Here is a 24062-nt window from a genome sequence, read left to right as displayed (position 1 = left end):
TCGGTTCGCTACCATCAATTCACAAACTGAAAAAAACAATCATACATGACGACAATTATTTTAAAATACGAACAGCATTTTAAAACAATATTCAAACAACAATATTAAATGATTATATCATATATATATATATATATATATATATATATATATATATATATATATATATATATATATATATATATATATATATATATATATATATATATATATATATATATATAGTGTTGTGGTTACCAAATTCGCAAACCACCATTCAGGCCCCTTAGGTGAGGTATCTCGGTAAGTGCATGTGTAGTTAGGCCCAAACCCGTTGTGTAGTGGGAATACATGTCATTTATGCGTGCTGCGACTCTTCAGGATAGCCGTTTTTCTTTTACTATCTTTATTTTGGACCAACCGCCATGATTACCACCACAACCACAACATCAACCACCAACCACAACGCCGCTTCACCACAACCGCCACGACCTTCACGTCACACCTCGCAACCGTAGCATCGCCACCGTTCTTGCCCCGCTGTGGGTACCAGTGTTGGACTCGGGCAGGGCGCGGGTCGAACAGCGTGTACAAAATCACGGATTTTGTGCTTCAAAAACGGATCAAAAACGACACACGCCCACTTTTTGCCGTCCAATCGGTGAGCGAGGGGCGATTTGGCCCCGCCTCCAGGACGATCGATATATGCAAATTTGTGGATCAAAAAGCCTTCACGCCCACTTTTTCTCGGGCCAATGGGGAGCGAGGTGAAAGGTCAAAGGGAGGGGGTCAAAGGCGAAGCTACGGGGGGATAAAAGGACCGTGTTCGTCAGTCAGAGGCGTGGAAGTCTGGAGCCCGAAGCCTGCAGTAGCTGGAGAAGCTGAAGAGAGTCGAACGAGGAGAGCCCAAAGAAGAGTCCAGGGTGGAGAGTCCAGAGGCGGAGAGGCGGCAGCGGCGAAGGCAGACGAGGGGGTGCTCGCGTCGGTGCCGGGAGCTGCACGCCCGAGGGAGGCCGGCAGCGCGACCTGGCCGAGGTGGAGACGCACACCAGGGATAATAAAGATCCTCTATACCCCGAGCATCAGCAACCCCCTCCTGTTTCCCCCCGCGCTGAGATAGTGCGACCAAGGGGGCCCCTTTCCCACCCCCTGCCAGACACTGTCCGCGAGGCCCGCGGAGTGAGGCGCCATCGCCGCTCCGCGTCTCATCACCAGACGGGTAGGCGCGACCCGGTCTCGGCCTCAGGCCCGCCTCATCCTTGGAGGTATTTCTTTTCCTTGGTTTTGGGTATGTGTTGTCGGCGCCGTCTGTGAAGTAGAATTGTATAAGTGTTGCCGTGTGCTCGGTAGTCGGTATTAGCTCTGCATTGTCTTCGCTTTTATATTTGCTTTTTGTGTAAATGGAATTGTGTTTTCTTTTTTTTGTGTGCTTTTGGTGGAATTGAATATGTGTGCTTCCCGTGTGCCGCGAATAAATGTGCTTTATTATTGAACTGTTCTCCCGCTTCGCTTCGTCTTTTTCTCCCATTGAATCCTCATCTTGCTTCACGTAAAGGGTTGGTAGTGGGCTGAATACGCCCGATAATTAATCGAACCGTCGAGGTCGACGATAACACCGCTCGGTTATTCTGATAGTACGGAACGGGTCGCTTAAGTGGCCCGTGTCCGAAGTCGATCTGCGGCGAGGTGCGATCGCCCGGTCTACCCTCCGCGTGGGTACTTAGGTAGGTCGAATTCGGCGAGCAACCCTATCCCACGCGGGGGCTGATTGGCTCGATCGCGGTGAGACCGAAAGGTCCACCCGTGACTGGTTCCCGGCGTTAGTCTGAGAGGGTCACGACTGGATTGTCCGTCCGGTGGGCGACGTGCCGCGATTCGAGTTACGTGGCCGTCAGCACGCCGGCGGGCGCGAATACCGCAACACTGGTGTCAGGTCGTGCGATACAAATTCATCGCCCTCCTCGCGGCACTGGTATCGGAGAACAGGAAAACGGGCTCTCCTGTCTCCAATTAAATTCACGGGAATCGGTCCAGGGGTGAGAGAAGCGACCCCCGATTCCCTCCAAATTACGAGCGAGCAAAATTAACCCTTCACGAGAAGCAAGATGGCGTCTCAAGGCGAGCGGGTGCCGGGTGGATTAGGTATGTGTAATAGTAATGTAGAATCCATGGCTCAGGACGGGATCACCGTGCAAGAGAAACCCGTACCAGAAGGTTGGGAAAGGCATCGATGCCGTTCATCTGGTCGGTTTTTTTATTATAACTCCACCACTAAATGTAGTCAGTGGGAGTGGCCAGGGCAGGTGACAATGCGGCAGATTATGGAACTCGCGCAGAGCATAAATGACAAACTGGATTACAGGAATGCCGAAATGAAAGAAAGGAACAACGAAATGAAGAGAAATACGCAACAAATGGAAAATAAAAAAATGGATGGAAACGCACTCGAAGCGAAAAACCAAATGAAAGAAATGCGGGGTGAGATGCAGAGCATGGGCATAGGCCTGCAGGCAGGCATTATGGCGAGGAGCGAAGCGCGGACCACGGGCGAGAAAATGGCGCTGCCACGTGCTGGGACGAACGAGCTGGGGGGGAGTGCAACGGCTGTCAGGCCCGCGGTCGGGGCGGGCGAGAAAATAATTCGGGAGACGTGTAAGACGAGACACGAGGTAAAGAAGGTATTAGAAAAATTAAAAGAAAGCCAGGAGGAGACAGAGGAGGGATTGAAGGTCGAAACGGTGGAGTGTGAGAAAAGACTTCAAGACATGAAGAGAGTTGATAAGCTGGGACTGGAGGGAAAAACGGAGACAGAGGAACTGGGAAGACGGGTAGAAAACCACAAGCGCAAGCCGGAAGAACAGTTAGAAGCCAAAGCAAAGTCTGAGTGTGCGGAGATGAGAAAGGAATTGGAAAAGAAAGTTTCTGAGTTACAGAAACACCAAAACAAAGAGAGGGAACTACAAAACGAACTGAGAGTGTTAAAAGAGGAAAGGAAGAGAACGGAAAATGAAACTTAAAGAAACCACACTGTACAGATCGAACAGCTGGAAGCGAAGGCCAGACTAAAGAATGAGGAACAAGAAAGAGTAATGAAGGAAGAACGAATGAGACAGGAGAAAGAAATGAGCCAATTGAAAGAAACGATGAGATTGGAAAACAAAGAGAAGGAGGAACAGTGGGAGAGAAAACAACAACTCTATGAGTGTGAAATTGAACAACTAAAACGGAGGGAGAACGAACAGCTAATGGGGCTCAGAGAGAAAGAACGACTTAGATGGGAAGGAAAAAGGAACCAGGAAGAGACAGAAAAAAGAAACCAGGAGAGAAAATGTATAGAGACACGGGAGACAAAAAAAATTGAGGGAAGACTGCACGATGAAGACGGGGTGAGTGACGCACACACACACACGGAGGTAGTGGAGGACAATGGGGGTGAGCTGGCAGACCGTGCAGGGACCCGGTGCGAGCACCTGGATGGCCTCCTCCAGGAACGAGGGGAGGGAGTATGCCCCCTCGAGGCGAGTCACGACCAGGTGAGTTCGGTCGTGCTTTGCGAGGTTGAGGGGACGAGTGCTGTGGACGGGTGCACGGAGAGCTTGGGGGGTATAGAGGCCCCGGAGACCCTTGTGGGGACACGAATCCCCAGTGTGGTTGTCCCTGTGTGTGTGGTGCAAGGTGTGAGTGCGTCCCCGTGTGTGGAAGCGACCCCGTGTGTGAGTGGTGTGGTGGCGATGGAGCCAGAGTACGTGCTTCCCAGCACGCCGTGCGTGGGTGAGGCACCGTGTGTGAGTGAGGCCGTGTGTGTGAGTGAAACGGCCAGTGTGAGTGAGGCACCGCGGGTGAGTGCCCCCGCGTGTGTGGGTGAGGCACCGTGTGTGAGTGAGGCCGTGTGTGTGTATGAAACGGCCAGTATGAGTGAGGCACCGCGGGTGAGTGCCCCCGCGTGTGTGAGTGAGGCACGGAGTGTGGATGAGGCACCGCGGGTGAGTGCCCCCGCGTGTGTAAGTAGTATGATTTGTGTGAGTAGTGAGGCACGCGTGAGTGAACGGCCGAATGCAAGGGAGACCGTGTGTGTGAGAGAGCGGTATGTGAGGGAGATGTCGGTTGGCATGCGGGAGCACGCAGCCGCATCTCCCGGTGTGAATGTGATGGAGTGGACTGTGTGCGTCGTAACACGCAGGTGTGCGTGGGTCGAATGGAGACGGAGACGGCGACATGGGAGAAAAGAAAGCCGAGTAGCGGCTGCAGTTGTTTCGGGGACCGTGCCGGGTTCACCCAGCAGTGAGCACGCGGTTCGTGCTGTGCAACGCACGAGACCGCCACGTGCTCGCTTGCGAGGGTGAAGTCCCGGTCCGGAAACGCACGCGGTGGATTTGCCGATCCCGCGGACGGACAAAGTTTAGGCAGGACTCCGGATTTGGACCGGACGGGTTCTCCACGCGATCGTGTGTGTTCGGCTCCAACGGGCAGGGCACATGTGTTCGCGTGGGGAACCCCTCGAGACGTGGGGCTTGTGTTTTTTTTTGCGCACGGTGACGTCATGGCTGCACGTGTGGTTGGAATCCGGCAGGAGGGGTATCTCTGCCGGATGGTCCCGTCCAAGGAGGGACGAGGAACACGTGCAGCTGCATGACGTCACGGGCAGGTGCAAAGTGCGCGAGCTCTGAGTTGCCGCGCAGGTGCTGCGCATGAAAAAAAAGAAAGAAAAGCAAGCCTCACTTTCGGGTGTACAGGATTCCTGGGCAAGGGGTGAAAGACCTCCTTATCCAGGGGCACAGGATGGAAACTAGTTAGGGGGAAGGGTTAGCTTAGTTAGACCGACTTCATGGGGCAGGGGTAAGTCCTCATGGAGTCCGTGGAATGGATTAGTTAGAGGGATTGTAGCGAGATTTAGGTTGGGAAATAAAATGATTTATTTGGAGACAGTGACAGACTTGTGAATGTGTAGAGTTGACGTAGTTTAGCTACGTAGGTTAAATGGAACGTGCTGTAGTATAAGGGACGACGTGGGAGCACGAGTTAGTTAGGGGATGCAGAGAGAAGGATGGCAGAGTTCAGTGGTGTGTGTGTTGAAGTGTTGAAGAGTTGAGAGGTGAGTACATGGTGAGTGAGTGAGGCCAGCGGGTCTGTGTGTGTGGAGTGAATGGGGAATGCATGGTGCGATGAGTGATTGGGGGGAGGAGTGACTCCCGCCCAAGGGACCCCGGGGTCAGAGTAAAGTGAGTTAGCTGGGTTAGTCAAATTGAAAAATGGAGGTCGTTTTGCTGTCGGTGGGAAAGTAGGCTCGAGACCCATTTGGAGGGGTGCAGGAGCCCTGTTGACGGGCTTGGGAGCGTGGCTGCGAAAGGTGAGTATCGCTGAGTGGGTACCCCGGGCACCAGGCTAGTCGGCCGTGGTAGGCCAAGGGCCCATGGGGGGCCGGGATAGAGTAGTGGGCACGGGTGCGCCTGCTTGGTGCGGGGGCCCGGGGCGCCATTAGCCGCGTGGGCAGTGTTGTGGGCACGGGTGACCCTCGGAAAGGGGCCCGGGAGGCCGGCCTGCCACGTGTGCGTTTCAGGGGAGGTGCCATGGGGGCACTCCCCGGTGTTAGGGAGCTGGTAGGCTCGGAGGCAGTGTAGTGCCCGGGGGTGCCATAGCGGGAGAATCGGCAGAGGGTCGTGCCTGCCAAAGGGAGCCACGTGTCCCAGCCAGGAGACCGTGTGAGGGCACGGAGAGAAAATTGGGGGGCGAGGCCCGAAATAGTAAGGACACCAACACAGGCGACGGGAATCTGGGTTGTTAGAACCAATAGTTTAAGCGAGAGGCGCTTGTTGAAAGCCCCGGGGTAGTTTAACAGTTAAATGGTTAGGGTAGATTAGGAGATGTACCCCTCCGCACCATCCATCCCCTCGCTGTCGTTGTGGGCCGCTGGACCCACTTGGTGTTAAGATCGCCGAACTCTGGGGAGGCCATTCTGAGGCTTCATTGGGCCTCGACACAGGACGTTAGCTCTCCCTTATTCCCCTCCGGGAAGGGAACATAGGGGTTGGGAGTAGGCTAGGTGACAGAATAGGTTAGCCGAACAAAGACGATAAAGGGGGTTAGGGGACGATTTATAGTGGGGAAGTAAAAATAAAAACAACAAAAAAATAAGTTGGGGCTAAATTGGTTTTTCACAAATTAAGGGAGTGGGTATGTACAGTGACAGGCAAAGGCGATAGGTGGGAGGGAGACAGGGAGGTAGGTCCGAGCCCGCCTTCCAAGTGGCCAGCACCACCGCACTCCCTCCACCAACTTCCACTGACGGCAAAAGCTGGCCAGCTTCATCTGCTGGCTGTGTTACTGCAAGGCCTGTGCCGGCCCACTTCATCTGCCGGCTGGCTGTTTTTCTTCAAGGCCTGTGCCGGCCCACTTCATCGGCAGCTGTTGTTTTGCTGCGAGGCCTGTGCCGGCCCACTTCATCTGCCGGCTGGCTGTTTTTCTTCAAGGCCTGTGCCGGCCAGTTCATCTGCCGGCTGTGTTTGCCTGCAGCGGCCTTCTTCTGCGGGCTGTGTTTGCCTGCTGCCTTTGCCATACCATGCCCACTGCCCACGTTCACCAGCCCCGTTCAATTTTTGCTTTGCCCCCCCCTGTTCATTGCCATGTGCGCCAGGATCGTAAAAGCAACAGTTTGCAAGCTGCGAGAACTGCCCCGTTGGCAGCTACAACACGGGCCTGCAGTGGCGGCCCGTGCACCGTGTTTGTGTCCATCCATCCATTCGTTGTGCTCATTGCGTGTGCCACTTGAGCTGGCACGGAGACTGCGTTTGTGCAGCACATGCACCGTTGTGGTTCACTGCATTCAGTTCAAACCGTTCATGCATCCATTCGTTGTGCTCATTGCGTGTGCCACTTGAGCTGGCACGGAGACTGCGTTTGTGCAGCCCAAGCACCGTTGTGGTTCACTGAGTTCAGTTCAAAAGGGAAGGCCTTGGACTGCGTGTGAGCAGCCAGCCACGTTCCCTGTCACCTGCATTGTTTGAGCCAGAGACTGCATGTGGGCAGCCTGGCTCCCTGCTAACTGCTTTTCTTTTGCAGAGTTCAATGATCCTGGGCCATGGTTTAGTGTAAAATTTGTAAGTTAAGGTTAAGATGTACTGTAAATATGAGTGCGCCCCCGGCATGTATGTCTTAGCGCCGGCAATTTTATTTAAGTCGTCCGTGTGAGTGAGTTTGTTTAGATAGTTACGCAGCCCTCAGGTTATTTATTTTGGGGACACGAATACCATGAATGTCGCACTCAGGGATCCGTAGGTAAAATGTACTAGGGGAAAACTACACATGATGGCACACGAAAAATTTGACGACTCGGGACGAGTCTGTAAAAAGGGAAGGGGGTAGTGTTGTGGTTACCAAATTCGCAAACCACCATTCAGGCCCCTTAGGTGAGGTATCTCGGTAAGTGCATGTGTAGTTAGGCCCAAACCCGTTGTCTAGTGGGAATACATTTCATTTATGCGTGCTGCGACTCTTCAGGATAGCCGTTTTTCTTTTACTATCTTTATTTTGGACCAACCGCCATGATTACCACCACAACCACAACATCAACCACCAACCACAACGCCGCTTCACCACAACCGCCACGACCTTCACGTCACACCTCGCAACCGTAGCATCGCCACCGTTCTTGCCCCGCTGTGGGTACCGGTGTTGGACTCGGGCAGGGCGCGCGTCGAACAGCGTGTACAAAATCACGGATTTTGTGCTTCAAAAACGGATCAAAAACGACACACGCCCACTTTTTGCCGTCCAATCGGTGAGCGAGGGGCGATTTGGCCCCGCCTCCAGGACGATCGATATATGCAAATTTGTGGATCAAAAAGCCTTCACGCCCACTTTTTCTCGGGCCAATGGGGAGCGAGGTGAAAGGTCAAAGGGAGGGGGTCAAAGGCGAAGCTACGGGGGGATAAAAGGACCGTGTTCGTCAGTCAGAGGCGTGGAAGTCTGGAGCCCGAAGCCTGCAGTAGCTGGAGAAGCTGAAGAGAGTCGAACGAGGAGAGCCCAAAGAAGAGTCCAGGGTGGAGAGTCCAGAGGCGGAGAGGCGGCAGCGGCGAAGGCAGACGAGGGGGTGCTCGCGTCGGTGCCAGGAGCTGCACGCCCGAGGGAGGCCGGCAGCGCGACCTGGCCGAGGTGGAGACGCACACCAGGGATAATAAAGATCCTCTATACCCCGAGCATCAGCAACCCCCTCCTGTTTCCCCCCGCGCTGAGATAGTGCGACCAAGGGGGCCCCTTTCCCACCCCTTGCCAGACACTGTCCGCGAGGCCCGCGGAGTGAGGCGCCATCGCCGCTCCGCGTCTCATCACCAGAGGGGTAGGCGCGACCCGGTCTCGGCCTCAGGCCCGCCTCATCCTTGGGGGTATTTCTTTTCCTTGGTTTTGGGTATGTGTTGTCGGCGCCGTCTGTGAAGTAGAATTGTATAAGTGTTGCCGTGTGCTCGGTAGTCGGTATTAGCTCTGCATTGTCTTCGCTTTTATATTTGCTTTTTGTGTAAATGGAATTGTGTTTTCTTTTTTTTGTGTGCTTTTGGTGGAATTGAATATGTGTGCTTCCCGTGTGCCGCGAATAAATGTGCTTTATTATTGAACTGTTCTCCCGCTTCGCTTCGTCTTTTTCTCCCATTGAATCCTCATCTTGCTTCACGTAAAGGGTTGGTAGTGGGCTGAATACGCCCGATAATTAATCGAACCGTCGAGGTCGACGATAACACCGCTCGGTTATTCTGATAGTACGGAACGGGTCGCTTAAGTGGCCCGTGTCCGAAGTCGACCTGCGGCGAGGTGCGATCGCCCGGTCTACCCTCCGCGTGGGTACTTAGGTAGGTCGAATTCGGCGAGCAACCCTATCCCACGCGGGGGCTGATTGGCTCGATCGCGGTGAGACCGAAAGGTCCACCCGTGACTGGTTCCCGGCGTTAGTCCGAGAGGGTCACGACTGGATTGTCCGTCCGGTGGGCGACGTGCCGCGATTCGAGTTACGTGGCCGTCAGCACGCCGGCGGGCGCGAATACCGCAACAATATATATATATATATATATATATATATATATATATATATATATATATATATATATATATATATATATATATATATATATATATATATATATTGTGACGTCCACGGGACTTGAACAGTCCCGCCAACGTCGAATGAGCCGAAACGATGGAGGCGGATTATTTATTTATAACCCAAAGATGGCGGTTCTAATCGCTCTACCGCAAACGGGACGAGGAAGGTGGCACGAGTCGCTTTTCACTGAGTTGATAACGTTTATTCCTCTAACCAAAAATAACAAGACTCAGCAAGAAGAGGGATCCAGGGCGATTCGACGGGATGGTGTGGGATCGGGCGTGGGGGAAAACACAGACAATTCCAATGAAAAGACAAATCTCAAACCCTCGAAGGCGCCAGGTACACACACACACACACACACACACACACACACACACACACACACACACACACACACACACACACACACACACACAAAACGCAGCTATTCCTGGTGGTCAGGCTGGACCGTGGTGTGGATGCAACAGTCCTTGGATTATCGTTGGACGAGCTGGCCTTGCTCTCGTCGGGGGGGGGGCAGGAGAAACCGTGGTGCTGTCAACCTCCTGGTCTTGGCCCAAGTCCGCTCACAGCCGCCAGGGAACCAGCTCCGGCACCAAACCGCGAGCAGGAGCGGGAGGCAGGTCCGCCCGCTGTTCGAACCCGTACTCCGAGCCAGCAGAACCCCAGAGCCAACCAAGGTGAGGCACGAAGCTCAGCAAGGCTACAAGACACGAAGAAACCAGGGCCGAATCAGCGCAACAACAATCATGCTCCCAGCACAACAACCTCCATGCCAAAAAAACAGTGTTTCAGTACCGATCTTCTTCCTCTCCTTTTCGACCCCGAACAGAGCCTTTTTATCCTCCCGTCCTTGTCACTTCCAATCGAGCCGTTTTATTGGCCCACCGCCGTCGCCTTCCGCCAATCGTGATCACGGGGCGGAGCCATCCGCAGCACTGTCCTGTGACGTCACGGCAAGCCTCCAGAGAATACGAAAAGGGGTTTACGCAGACACACTTACCCTATCCCGTATCCCTATCTAATTACGTGACAATTATCATTTCCCCCTTGAAGAAATGGACACGTTCATTACTCAGTGAAACCACGCCCACACCCGATTTCAAGAATCCCATTGGACACGTTCATTGCTCTGTGAAACCACGCCCACACCAGATTTCAAATCTCCCATTTGACACGTTCATTACTCAGTGAAACCACGCCCACACCCGATTTTAAAAATTCCATTGGACAAGTTCATTGCTCTGTGAAACCACGCCCACACCAGATTTCAAATCTCCCATTGGACAAGTTCATTGCTCTTTGAAACCACGCCCACACCCGATTTCAAATGTCCCATTGGACAAGTTCATTGCTCTGTGAAACCACGCCCACACCAGATTTCAAATCTTCCATTTGACACGTTCATTACTCAGTGAAACCACGCCCACACCCAATTTCAAATGTCCCATTGGACAAGTTCATTGCTCTGTGAAACCACGCCCACACCTGATTTCAAGAATCCCATTGGACACGTTCATTGCTCTGTGAAACCACGCCCACACCCGATTTCAAATGTCCCATTGGACAAGTTCATTGCTCTGTGAAACCACGCCCACACCAGATTTCAAATCTTCCATTTGACACGTTCATTACTCAGTGAAACCACGCCCACACCCGATTTCAAATGTCCCATTGGACAAGTTCATTGCTCTGTGAAACCACGCCCACACCTGATTTCAAGAATCCCATTGGACACGTTCATTGCTCTGTGAAACCACGCCCACACCAGATTTCAAATCTTCCATTTGACACGTTCATCACTCAGTGAAACCACGCCCACACCCGATTTCAAATGTCCCATTGGACAAGTTCATTGCTCTGTGAAACCACGCCCACACCTGATTTCAAGAAGCCCATTGGACACGTTCATTGGTCTGTGAAACCACGCCCACACCAGATTTCAAATCTCCCATCGGACAAGTTCATTGCTCTTTGAAACCACGCCCACACCCGATTTCAAATGTCCCATTGGACAAGTTCATTGCTCTGTGAAACCACGCCCACACCTGATTTCAAGAATCCCATTGGACACGTTCATTGCTCTGTGAAACCACGCCCACACCAGATTTCAAATCTTCCATTTGACACGTTCATTACTCAGTGAAACCACGCCCACACCCGATTTCAAATGTCCCATTGGACAAGTTCATTGCTCTGTGAAACCACGCCCACACCTGATTTCAAGAATCCCATTGGACACGTTCATTGCTCTGTGAAACCACGCCCACACCAGATTTCAAATCTTCCATTTGACACGTTCATTACTCAGTGAAACCACGCCCACACCCGATTTCAAATTCCCCATTGGACAAGTTCAATGCTCCGTGAAACCACGCCCACACCCGATTTCAAGAATCCCATTGGACACATTCATTGCTCTGTGAAACCACGCCCACACCCGATTTAAAGAATCCCATTGGACACGTTCATTGCTCGGTGAAACCACGCCCACACCCGATTAAAAAAATTCAAAAAAAAATTTCCAAAAAAAAATTCACACCAAAGAAACTCGTTCGTTCCGCGCATGCGCGAACGACCCCAGAAACTCGTTCGTTCCGCGCATGCGCGAACGACCCATGAGACTCGTTCGTTCCGCGCATGCGCGAACGACCCATGAGACTCGTTCGTTCCGCGCATGCGCGAACGACCCCCGAAACTCGCATGAGCGCATGAGAAAAAAGTCACAGCTCCACCAATCAGGTTCCGAGGTGATTCGTGCTGCATAGCTAATGAGGTAAAAGTCACAGCTGTTGCAGGACACATTTGGATTGAAAAAATTATTTATCCAAGCTATTTACAAAACAAACACAACCAAACAATTTGAAAAAACCAAACGAAACAATTTGAACACACGCAAAAAATGGGGAAAAATTACTTTTGGAAATCTTTTTGAAAACTTTTTGAAAAAGTGTGGACCCTGACTGGGTGTGCAACTTCGGTTCGCCACCATCAATTCACAAACTGAAAAAAACAATCATACATGACGACAATTATTTTAAAATACGAACAGCATTTTAAAACAATATTCAAACAACAATATTAAATGATTATATCATATATATATATATATATATATATATATATATATATATATATATATATATATATATATATATTGTGACGTCCACGGGACTTGAACAGTCCCGCCAACGTAGAATGAGCCGAAACGATGGAGGCGGATTATTTATTTATAACCCAAAGATGGCGGTTCTAATCGCTCTACCGCAAACGGGACGAGGAAGGTGGCACGAGTCGCTTTTCACTGAGTTGATAACGTTTATTCCTCTAACCAAAAATAACAAGACTCAGCAAGAAGAGGGATCCAGGGCGATTCGACGGGATGGTGTGGGATCGGGCGTGGGGAAAACACAGACAATTCCAATGAAAAGACAAATCTCAAACCCTCGAAGGCGCCAGGTACACACACACACACACACACACACACACACACACACACACACACACACACACACACACACACACACACACACACACACACACACACAAAACGCAGCTATTCCTGGTGGTCAGGCTGGACCGTGGTGTGGATGCAACAGTCCTTGGATTATCGTTGGACGAGCTGGCCTTGCTCTCGTCGGGGGGCAGGAGAAACCGTGGTGCTGTCAACCTCCTGGTCTTGGCCCAAGTCCGCTCACAGCCGCCAGGGAACCAGCTCCGGCACCAAACCGCGAGCAGGAGCGGGAGGCAGGTCCGCCCGCCGTTCGAACCCGTACTCCGAGCCAGCAGAACCCCAGAGCCAACCAAGGTGAGGCACGAGGCTCAGCAAGGCTACAAGACACGAAGAAACCAGGGCCGAATCAGCGCAACAACAAGCATGCTCCCAGCACAACAACCTCCACGCCAAAAAAACAGTGTTTCAGTACCGATCTTCTTCCTCTCCTTTTCGACCCCGAACAGAGCCTTTTTATCCTCCCGTCCTTGTCACTTCCAATCGAGCCGTTTTATTGGCCCACCGCCGTCGCCTTCCGCCAATCGTGATCACGGGGCGGAGCCATCCGCAGCACTGTCCTGTGACGTCACGGCAAGCCTCCAGAGAATACGAAAAGGGGTTTACGCAGACACACTTACCCTATCCCGTATCCCTATCTAATTACGTGACAATTATCATTTCCCCCTTGAAGAAATGGACACGTTCATTACTCAGTTAAACCACGCCCACACCCGATTTCAAGAATCCCATTGGACACGTTCATTGCTCTGTGAAACCACGCCCACACCAGATTTCAAATCTCCCATTTGACACGTTCATTACTCAGTGAAACCACGCCCACACCCGATTTTAAAAATTCCATTGGACAAGTTCATTGCTCTGTGAAACCACGCCCACACCAGATTTCAAATCTCCCATTGGACAAGTTCATTGCTCTTTGAAACCACGCCCACACCCGATTTCAAATGTCCCATTGGACAAGTTCATTGCTCTGTGAAACCACGCCCACACCAGATTTCAAGAATCCCATTGGACACGTTCATTGCTCTGTGAAACCACGCCCACACCAGATTTCAAATCTTCCATTTGACACGTTCATTACTCAGTGAAACCACGCCCACACCCGATTTCAAATGTCCCATTGGACAAGTTCATTGCTCTGTGAAACCACGCCCACACCAGATTTCAAATCTTCCATTTGACACGTTCATTACTCAGTGAAACCACGCCCACACCCGATTTCAAATGTCCCATTGGACAAGTTCATTGCTCTGTGAAACCACGCCCACACCTGATTTCAAGAATCCCATTGGACACGTTCATTGCTCTGTGAAACCACGCCCACACCAGATTTCAAATGTCCCATTGGACAAGTTCATTGCTCTGTGAAACCACGCCCACACCTGATTTCAAGAATCCCATTGGACAAGTTCAATGTTCCGTGAAACCACGCCCAAATCCGATTTCCAGAATCCCATTGGACACGTTCATGACTCAGTGAAACCACGCCCACACCCGATTTCAAGAATCCCATTGGACACATTCATTGCTCTGTGAAACCACGCCCACACCCGATTTAAAGAATCCCATTGGACACGTTCATTGTTCGGTGAAACCACGCCCACACCAGATTTCAAATCTTCCATTTGACACGTTCATTACTCAGTGAAACCACGCCCACACCCGATTTCAAATGTCCCATTGGACAAGTTCATTGCTCTGTGAAACCACGCCCACACCTGATTTCAAGAAGCCCATTGGACACGTTCATTGCTCTGTGAAACCACGCCCACACCCGATTTCAAATGTCCCATTGGACAAGTTCATTGCTCTGTGAAACCACGCCCACACCTGATTTCAAGACTCCCATTGGACACGTTCATTGCTCTGTGAAACCACGCCCACACCAGATTTCAAATCTTCCATTTGACACGTTCATTACTCAGTGAAACCACGCCCACACCCGATTTCAAATGTCCCATTGGACAAGTTCATTGCTCTGTGAAACCACGCCCACACCTGATTTCAAGAATCCCATTGGACACGTTCATTGCTCTGTGAAAGCACGCCCACACCCGATTTCAAATGTCCCATTGGACAAGTTCATTGCTCTGTGAAACCACGCCCACACCAGATTTCAAATCTTCCATTTGACACGTTCATTACTCAGTGAAACCACGCCCACACCCGATTTCAAATGTCCCATTGGACAAGTTCATTGCTCTGTGAAACCACGCCCACACCTGATTTCAAGAATCCCATTGGACACGTTCATTGCTCTGTGAAAGCACGCCCACACCCGATTTCAAATGTCCCATTGGACAAGTTCATTGCTCTGTGAAACCACGCCCACACCAGATTTCAAATGTCCCATTGGACAAGTTCATTGCTCTGTGAAACCACGCCCACACCTGATTTCAAGAATCCCATTGGACACGTTCATTGCTCTGTGAAACCACGCCCACACCAGATTTCAAATCTTCCATTTGACACGTTCATTACTCAGTGAAACCATGCCCACACCCGATTTCATATGTCCCATTGGACAAGTTCATTGCTCTGTGAAACCACGCCCACACCTGATTTCAAGAAGCCCATTGGACACGTTCATTGGTCTGTGAAACCACGCCCACACCAGATTTCAAATCTCCAATTGGACAAGTTCATTGCTCTTTGAAACCACGCCCACACACAATTTCAAATGTCCCATTGGACAAGTTCATTGCTCTGTGAAACCACGCCCACACCTGATTTCAAGAATCCCATTGGACACGTTCATTGCTCTGTGAAACCACGCCCACACCAGATTTCAAATCTTCCATTTGACACGTTCATTACTCAGTGAAACCACGCCCACACCCGATTTCAAATGTCCCATTGGACAAGTTTTTTTTTTTTTTTTTTTTTTTTTTTTGTATACCTTGGTCGAGGCTCGTATGAGAGCTAACACACAAGTTCATTGCTCTGTGAAACCACGCCCACACCTGATTTCAAGAATCCCATTGGACACGTTCATTGCTCTGTGAAACCACGCCCACACCAGATTTCAAATCTTCCATTTGACACGTTCATTACTCAGTGAAACCACGCCCACACCCGATTTCAAATTCCCCATTGGACAAGTTCAATGCTCCGTGAAACCACGCCCACACCCGATTTCAAGAATCCCATTGGACACATTCATTGCTCTGTGAAACCACGCCCACACCCGATTTAAAGAATCCCATTGGACACGTTCATTGCTCGGTGAAACCACGCCCACACCCGATTAAAAAAAATTCAAAAAAAAATTTCCAAAAAAAAATTCACACCAAAGAAACTCGTTCGTTCCGCGCATGCGCGAACGACCCCAGAAATCGTTCGTTCCGCGCATGCGCGAACGACCCATGAGACTCGTTCGTTCCGCGCATGCGCGAACGACCCATGAGACTCGTTCGTTCCGCGCATGCGCGAACGACCCCCGAAACTCGCATGAGCGCATGAGAAAAAAGTCACAGCTCCACCAATCAGGATCCGAGGTGATTCGTGCTGCATAGCTAATGAGGTAAAAGTCACAGCTGTTGCAGGACACATTTGGATTGAAAAAATTATTTATCCAAGCTATTTACAAAACAAACACAACCAAACAATTTGAAAAAACCAAACGAAACAATTTGAACACACGCAAAAAATGGGGAAAAAATTACTTTTGGAAATCTTTTTGAAAACTTTTTGAAAAAGTGTGGACCCTGACTGGGTGTGCAACTTCGGTTCGCTACCATCAATTCACAAACTGAAAAAAACAATCATACATGACGACAATTATTTTAAAATACGAACAGCATTTTAAAACAATATTCAAACAACAATATTAAATGATTATATCATATATATATATATATATATATATATATATATATATATATATATATATATATATATATATATATATATATATATATATATTGTTGTGGTTACCAAATTCGCAAACCACCATTCAGGTCCCTTAGGTGAGGTATCTCGGTAAGTGCATGTGTAGTTAGGCCCAAACCCGTTGTCTAGTGGGAATACATGTCATTTATGCGAGCTGCGACTCTTCAGGATAGCCGTTTTTCTTTTACTATCTTTATTTTGGACCAACCGCCATGATCACAACCACAACATCAACCACCAACCACAACGCCGTTTCACCACAACCGCCACGACCTTCCCGTCACACCTCGCAACCGTAGCATCGCCACCGTTCTTGCCCCGCTGTGGGTACCGGTGTTGGATTCGTGTAGAGCGCGCGTCGAACCGCGTGTACAAAATCACGGATTTTGTGCTTCAAAAACGGATCAAAAACGACACACGCCCACTTTTTGCCGTCCAATCGGTGAGCGAGGGGCGATTTGGCCCCGCCTCCAGAACGATCGATATATGCAAATTTGTGGATCAAAAAGCCTTCACGCCCACTTTTTCTCGGGCCAATGGGGAGCGAGGTGAAAGGTCAAAGGGAGGGGGTCAAAGGCGAAGTTACGGGGGGATAAAAGGACGGTGTTCGTCAGTCAGTCAAGGAAGGAGAGAGTCGCAAACGAGAACGAGGAGTCGAGAACGAGAAGGAGTCGGAACGGAGGGGACGAGTGTGGAAGTCTGGAGCCCGAAGCCTGCAGTGGCTGGAGAAGCTGAAGAGAGTCGGACGAGGGGGTGCTCGTGTCAGTGCCAGGAGCTGCACGCCCGAGGGAGGCCGGCAGCGCGACCTGGCCGAGGTGGAGACGCACACCAGGGATAATAAAGATCCTCTATACCCCGAGCATCAGCAACCCCCTCCTGTTTCCCCCCGCGCTGAGATAGTGCGACCAAGGGGGCCCCGTTCCCACCCCCTGCCAGGCACTGTCCACGAGGCCCGCGGGTTACGGGGCCATCGCCGCTCCGCGTCTCATCACCAGACGGGTAGGCCCGACCCGGTCTCGGCCTCAGGCCTGCCTCATTCTTGAGGGTATTTCTTTTCCTTGGTTTTGGGTATGTGTTGTCGGCGCCGTCTGTGAAGTAGAATTGTATAAGTGTTGCCGTGTGCTCGGTAGTCGGTATTAGCTCTGCACTGTGTTTTCACTTTTATGTTTGCTTTTTGTGTAAATGGAATTGTGTTTTCTTTTTTTTTGTGTGCATTTGGTGGAATTGTATTTGTGTGCTTTCCGTTCGTCGCGAATAAATGTGCTTTATTGTTGAACTGTTCTCCCGCTTCGCTTCGTCTTTTCCTCCATTGAATCCCCATCTTGCTTCACGTAAAGGGTTGGTAGTGGGCTGAATACGCCCGATAATTAATCGAACCGTCGAGGTCGACGATAACACCGCTCGGTTATTCTGATAGTATGGAACGGGTCGCTTAAGTGGCCCGTGTCCGAAGTCGACCTGCGGCGAGGTGCGATCGCCCGGTCTACCCTCCGCGTGGGTACTTAGGTAGGTCGAATTCGGCGAGCAACCCTATCCCACGCGGGGGCTGATTGGCTCGATCGCGGTGAGACCGAAAGGTCCACCCGTGACTGGTTCCCGGCGTTAGTCCGAGAGGGTCACGACTGGATTGTCCATCCGGTGGGCGACGTGCCGCGATTCGAGTTACGTGGCCGTTCGCACGCCGGCGGGCGCGAAAACCGCAACAATATATATATTGTGACGTCCACGGGACTTGAACAGTCCCGCCAACATCGAATGAGCCGAAACGATGGAGGCGGATTATTTATTTATAACCCAAAGATGGCGGTTCTAATCGCTCTACCGCAAACGGGACGAGGAAGGTGGCACGAGTCGCTTTTCACTGAGTTGATAACGTTTATTCCTCTAACCAAAAATAACAAGACTCAGCAAGAAGAGGGATCCAGGGCGATTCGACGGGATGGTGTGGGATCGGGCGTGGGGGAAAACACAGACAATTCCAATGAAAAGACAAATCTCAAACCCTCGAAGGCGCCAGGTACACACACACACACACACACACACACACACACACACACACACACACACACACACACACACACACACACACACACACACACACAAAACGCAGCTATTCCTGGTGGTCAGGCTGGACCGTGGTGTGGATGCAACAGTCCTTGGATTATCGTTGGACGAGCTGGCCTTGCTCTCGTCGGGGGGGGGGGCAGGAGAAACCGTGGTGCTGTCAACCTCCTGGTCTTGGCCCAAGTCCGCTCACAGCCGCCAGGGAACCAGCTCCGGCACCAAACCGCGAGCAGGAGCGGGAGGCAGGTCCGCCCGCCGTTCGAACCCGTACTCCGAGCCAGCAGAACCCCAGAGCCAACCAAGGTGAGGCACGAGGCTCAGCAAGGCTACAAGACACGAAGAAACCAGGGCCGAATCAGCGCAACAACAAGCATTCTCCCAGCACAACAACCTCCACGCCAAAAAAACAGTGTTTCAGTACCGATCTTCTTCCTCTCCTTTTCGACCCCGAACAGAGCCTTTTTATCCTCCCGTCCTTGTCACTTCCAATCGAGCCGTTTTATTGGCCCACCGCCGTCGCCTTCCGCCAATCGTGATCACGGGGCGGAGCCATCCGCAGCACTGTCCTGTGACGTCACGGCAAGCCTCCAGAGAATACGAAAAGGGGTTTACAAAGACACACTTACCCTATCCCGTATCCCTATCTAATTACGTGACAATTATCATTTCCCCCTTGAAGAAATGGACACGTTCATTACTCAGTGAAACCACGCCCACACCCGATTTCAAGAATCCCATTGGACACGTTCATTGCTCTGTGAAACCACGCCCACACCAGATTTCAAATCTTCCATTTGACACGTTCATTACTCAGTGAAACCACGCCCACACCCGATTTCAAATGTCCCATTGGACAAGTTCATTGCTCTGTGAAACCACGCCCACACCTGATTTCAAGAATCCCATTGGACACGTTCATTGCTCTGTGAAACCACGCCCACACCAGATTTCAAATCTTCCATTTGACAGGTTCATTACTCAGTGAAACCACGCCCACACCCGATTTCAAATTCCCCATTGGACAAGTTCAATGCTCCGTGAAACCACGCCCACACCCGATTTCAAGAATCCCATTGGACACGTTCATTGCTCGGTGAAACCACGCCCACACCCGATTAAAAAAAATTCAAAAAAAAATTTCCAAAAAAAAATTCACACCAAAGAAACTCGTTCGTTCCGCGCATGCGCGAACGACCCCAGAAACTCGTTCGTTCCGCGCATGCGCGAACGACCCATGAGACTCGTTCGTTCCGCGCATGCGCGAACGACCCATGAGACTCGTTCGCTCCGCGCATGCGCGAACGACCCCCGAAACTCGCATGAGCGCATGAGGTAAAAGTGACAGCTCCACCAATCAGGTTCCGAGGTGATTCGAGCTGCATAGCTAATGAGGTAAAAGTGACAGCTCCACCAATCAGGTTCCGAGGTGATTCGAGCTGCATAGCTAATGAGGTAAAAGTGACAGCTCCACCAATCAGGTTCCGAGGTGATTCGAGCTGCATTGATTCGCACTGAGCGCATGCGCGAACGACCCATGAAACTCGTTGGTTCCGCGCATGCGCGAACGACCCATGAGACTCGTTCGTTCCGCGCATGCGCGAACGACCCATGACACTCGTTCGTTCCGCGCATGCGCGAACGACCAAAGAAACTCGTTCGTTCCGCGCATGCGCGAACGACCCCGGAAACTCGCATGAGCGCATGACGAAAAAGTCACAGCTGCACCAATCAGGTTCCGAGGTGATTCGTGCTGCATAGCTAATGAGGTAAAAGTCACAGCTGTTGCAGGACACATTTGGATTGAAAAAAATTATTTATCCAAGCTATTTACAAAACAAAGACAACCAAACAATTTGAAAAAACCAAACGAAACAATTTGAACACACGCAAAAAATGGGGAAAAATTACTTTTGGAAATCTTTTTGAAAACTTTTTGAAAAAGTGTGGACCCTGACTGGGTGTGCAACTTCGGTTCGCTACCATCAATTCACAAACTGAAAAAAACAATCATACATGACGACAATTATTTTAAAATACGAACAGCATTTTAAAACAATATTCAAACAACAATATTAAATGATTATATCATATATATATATCAGGGTCAGGTATGGGAGCATGTGCCAGAACAGCGCGTCGCTGCGTCCACTTTCTGCCGGTACTCCAGGGGCCTCCGTCTGGCCATCCCCCAGGCAGATGCCAGGCCCATCCCCATCTCCTTGAGATGATGGTCAACCTGCTGCAACCATGAGGCACGTGGTCGGCCCACTGGCCTCCTCCACTCATGAGACTCCCTCGCTGAGAGAATCTGGTGAGCAGGATCAGCGTCAGGAAAACGAGCCACATGTCCATACAGCCGCAGCTGACGCTCACGGACTATGCAGGTAACAAATCTCATCCGAGTCTCTCTCAGCAACCGCTCGTTGGACACAAAATCCGACCAGCGATAGCCAAGGATTCTCCGAAGAGACCTGGTACCAAAGGAATTAAGTCTCCGTCTCAGATCCTTGGTCAAAGTCCAAGTCTCGCACCCATAGAGCAAGACTGGAAGTACCAAGGACCTGAAGACTCGGACTTTCGTCCTCCCGCACAGGTACCGGCAGCGCCACACCCCATGATCCAGTGAATCCATGACTCCCCAGGCCCGACCCAGACGTCTATTGACCTCCGGCTCACAACCTGCGGAGACATGAATATCACTGCCAAGGTAAGTGAATCTATCCACGACCTCAACATCCTCACCACAAACAGACACAGACAGGACAGCAGCATCCAAGATGTCACCGAAAGCCTGGATCTTTGTTTTGACCCAAGAAATCCGTAATCCCAACGGCTCCGACTCCTCATTCAGCACCTCGAGGGCCCCCAAGAGGATGTCTAAAGTCTCCGCAAAGATGACTGCATCATCTGCAAAATCAAGGTCCGAGATCTTGACATTGCCAAACGATGCACCGCAACTTGATCTCTCCGACATCCTCCCAAAAATCCAGTCCGTACAAGTGCTGAAAAGTGTGGGGGCAAGTACACACCCCTGACGAACTCCAGTAACAACTGGAAATAAGTCAGAGATGGTACCACCACACTTCACAGCACTCTCAGTACCAGAGTAGAGTTCAGACATCAGATCGATCAGTTTTGGTGGCACCCCACGAAGACCAAGAATCCTCCAGAGGACATCCCGATTCACTGAATCGAACGCTTTACAGAGATCAACATAGGCTGCAAGCAGCCCCTGCCGAAACTCTCGTCTGCGTTCGGTGAGGACACGAAGTGCAAGGATACGGTCAATCGTTGACCTCTTTGGTGTAAAGCCTGACTGCTCTGGACGCTGGTGCTCAAGCAGATGGTGGCGAACCCTATCAAGAATTATCCGAGCAAAGACCTTACCCGGCACTGAGAGCAGCGTCACCCCTCGGTAGTTGTTGCAGTCTTGGCGATCACCCTTCCCTTTCCAGAGAGGGACAACAAGGCCCCTCTTCCAGTCAGTTGGGATGATGCCTGTGTTCCAGGCAGAGCACAAAACTGCATGCAACGACGCGAGTGCAGCATTTCCACCAGCCTTGAGAAGTTCGGCATGGATGCCACAGATCCCTGGAGCTTTGCCCCGTTTCAACTGGTTCACCGCAGCCCGTGTTTCCACAAGCGATGGTGGACCACAGTTGATTCGAGGGTCAGCAACAGGGATTGTAACACCCTTGACGTCCAACTCGATAGCTGGGGGATCAGCCTGGTACAACCACTCAAAGTAACCGGCCCAGCGGGCCTTCACTTCAGACTCCTCTGTCAAGAGCCTACCACTCTCTGCTCGAACTGCAGTGCTCCGAGGGATGGGCTTGGATGAACGTAATGCGCGAATTCCCCTGTACGCGGGACGAGAATCACCTGTCCACAGGTGATGCTCTACCCCCTCACAGATTCCTCGCACATAGGCCTCCTTGTCCACCCTCAGTGCACGTACAGTTTTACGCCTCAGCTCCCTGAACAGCTCAGCTCTGCCATTCAGCCTGGCCCTGCGACTCTGGTCAATGGTATCCAGTGTCCCTTGAGAGACAAAATTCTTCTTTGCCCTGCGGTGAACTCCAAGGCATCCACCGGCAACATCAAGGACGGTGGTCTTGAAGGTGCTCCACAACTCTTCAGGACCCCCAAAGCACCCAGACCCCCAAGTGTCCACTCAGCCTGTTCGCAAACTCCTCAGCTACTCTCTCATCCCTGAGCTTGGCAACATCCAGCCTAGGCTGGGATGGTACCATTCTCCAGGATTTAAGGTGCAGCTTTAGAGTTGCTACAACAAGCCTGTGGTCAGTATTGAGGAACTGAGCACTCCGGTAGACCCTGCAGTTCTGGATCATCCTCCAACGACCGTCAATGAGGACATGGTCAATCTCCTTTGCCACACCGCCAGCGTTGGAATACCAAGTCCAGCGATGAGCTTGCGGGCGCTGAAACCATGAACCAGCCACCCTAAGTCCATGACTTCTTGCAAAGTCAAGGAACTTAGTGCTATTCTGGTTCATAGTTCCTGACCCATGGGGACCAACACACACCTCATAACCATCCCTATCAGTTCCAGTCGATGCATTGAAATCCCCCAAGACTAGAAGTGTATCTCGTCTGGGGCACTGATCAACCACAGACTCGAGTGTGGCGTAGAATGTGTCCTTCACGGTAAGATCACTCGCCTCAGTCGGAGCATAAATAGAGACCAGGGAAATGACACCTAAGGAGTGACGAATCCTTAATCTCATAATACGCTCGTTGACCGGTGTTACCTCAATTATCATTGGGGTCAGCTTATTGGACACAGCTACAGCAACTCCTTGGGTATGGTAACCATCAGAGCGACCAGACCAATAGTAGGTGTAACCACCCACCATTATCTCGCCGCAATCCGGTCTCCGAACCTCAGAGAGAGCTGCAATCCCGATGTCCAAACGCTTGAGCTCAGATGATAACAGAGACAGGTGATCATCCTCTCTTAGGGATAGGACATTCCAGGCACCCACCCGAAGGGACCGCCTCAGGTTAACCCAAGGAGACCGCCGTCTGGTGGACGACACCTCAGCATATATATACACCTCAGACGACACCTCAGGACGACATATATATATATATATATATATATATATATATATATATATATATATATATATATATATATATATATATATATATATATATATATATATATTGTGACGTCCACGGGACTTGAACAGTCCCGCCAACGTCGAATGAGCCGAAACGATGGAGGCGGATTATTTATTTATAACCCAAAGATGGCGGTTCTAATCGCTCTACCGCAAACGGGACGAGGAAGGTGGCACGAGTCGCTTTTCACTGAGTTGATAACGTTTATTCCTCTAACCAAAAATAACAAGACTCAGCAAGAAGAGGGATCCAGGGCGATTCGACGGGATGGTGTGGGATCGGGCGTGGGGGAAAACACAGACAATTCCAATGAAAAGACAAATCTCAAACCCTCGAAGGCGCCAGGTACACACACACACACACACACACACACAC

At 50.9% G+C, this 24062-nt stretch overlaps 2 long non-coding RNA genes across 2 annotated transcripts; both read right to left on the bottom strand.

Moving 5' to 3' along the window:
- Positions 1-9247: 9247 nt before the first annotated feature.
- Positions 9248-15954, bottom strand: LOC147008213 (uncharacterized). The gene is made up of 2 exons (XR_015053612.1): positions 9869-15954; positions 9248-9773 (listed from the first exon to the last, which is right to left on the bottom strand). It is a non-coding gene; the product is annotated as an uncharacterized LOC147008213 (long non-coding RNA).
- Positions 15955-18330: 2376 nt separating this feature from the next.
- Positions 18331-20199, bottom strand: LOC147008212 (uncharacterized). The gene is made up of 2 exons (XR_015053628.1): positions 18961-20199; positions 18331-18865 (listed from the first exon to the last, which is right to left on the bottom strand). It is a non-coding gene; the product is annotated as an uncharacterized LOC147008212 (long non-coding RNA).
- Between the last annotated feature and the right edge of the window lie 3863 nt (positions 20200-24062).

This window comes from Eptatretus burgeri, chromosome 21, assembly GCF_056783735.1.
Source record: "Eptatretus burgeri isolate ZD-2024b chromosome 21, Ebu_testis_v1, whole genome shotgun sequence".
In the NCBI taxonomy this organism is placed as follows: Eukaryota; Metazoa; Chordata; class Myxini; order Myxiniformes; family Myxinidae; genus Eptatretus; species Eptatretus burgeri.
This window is presented reverse-complemented; position numbering and strand designations above follow the sequence as displayed.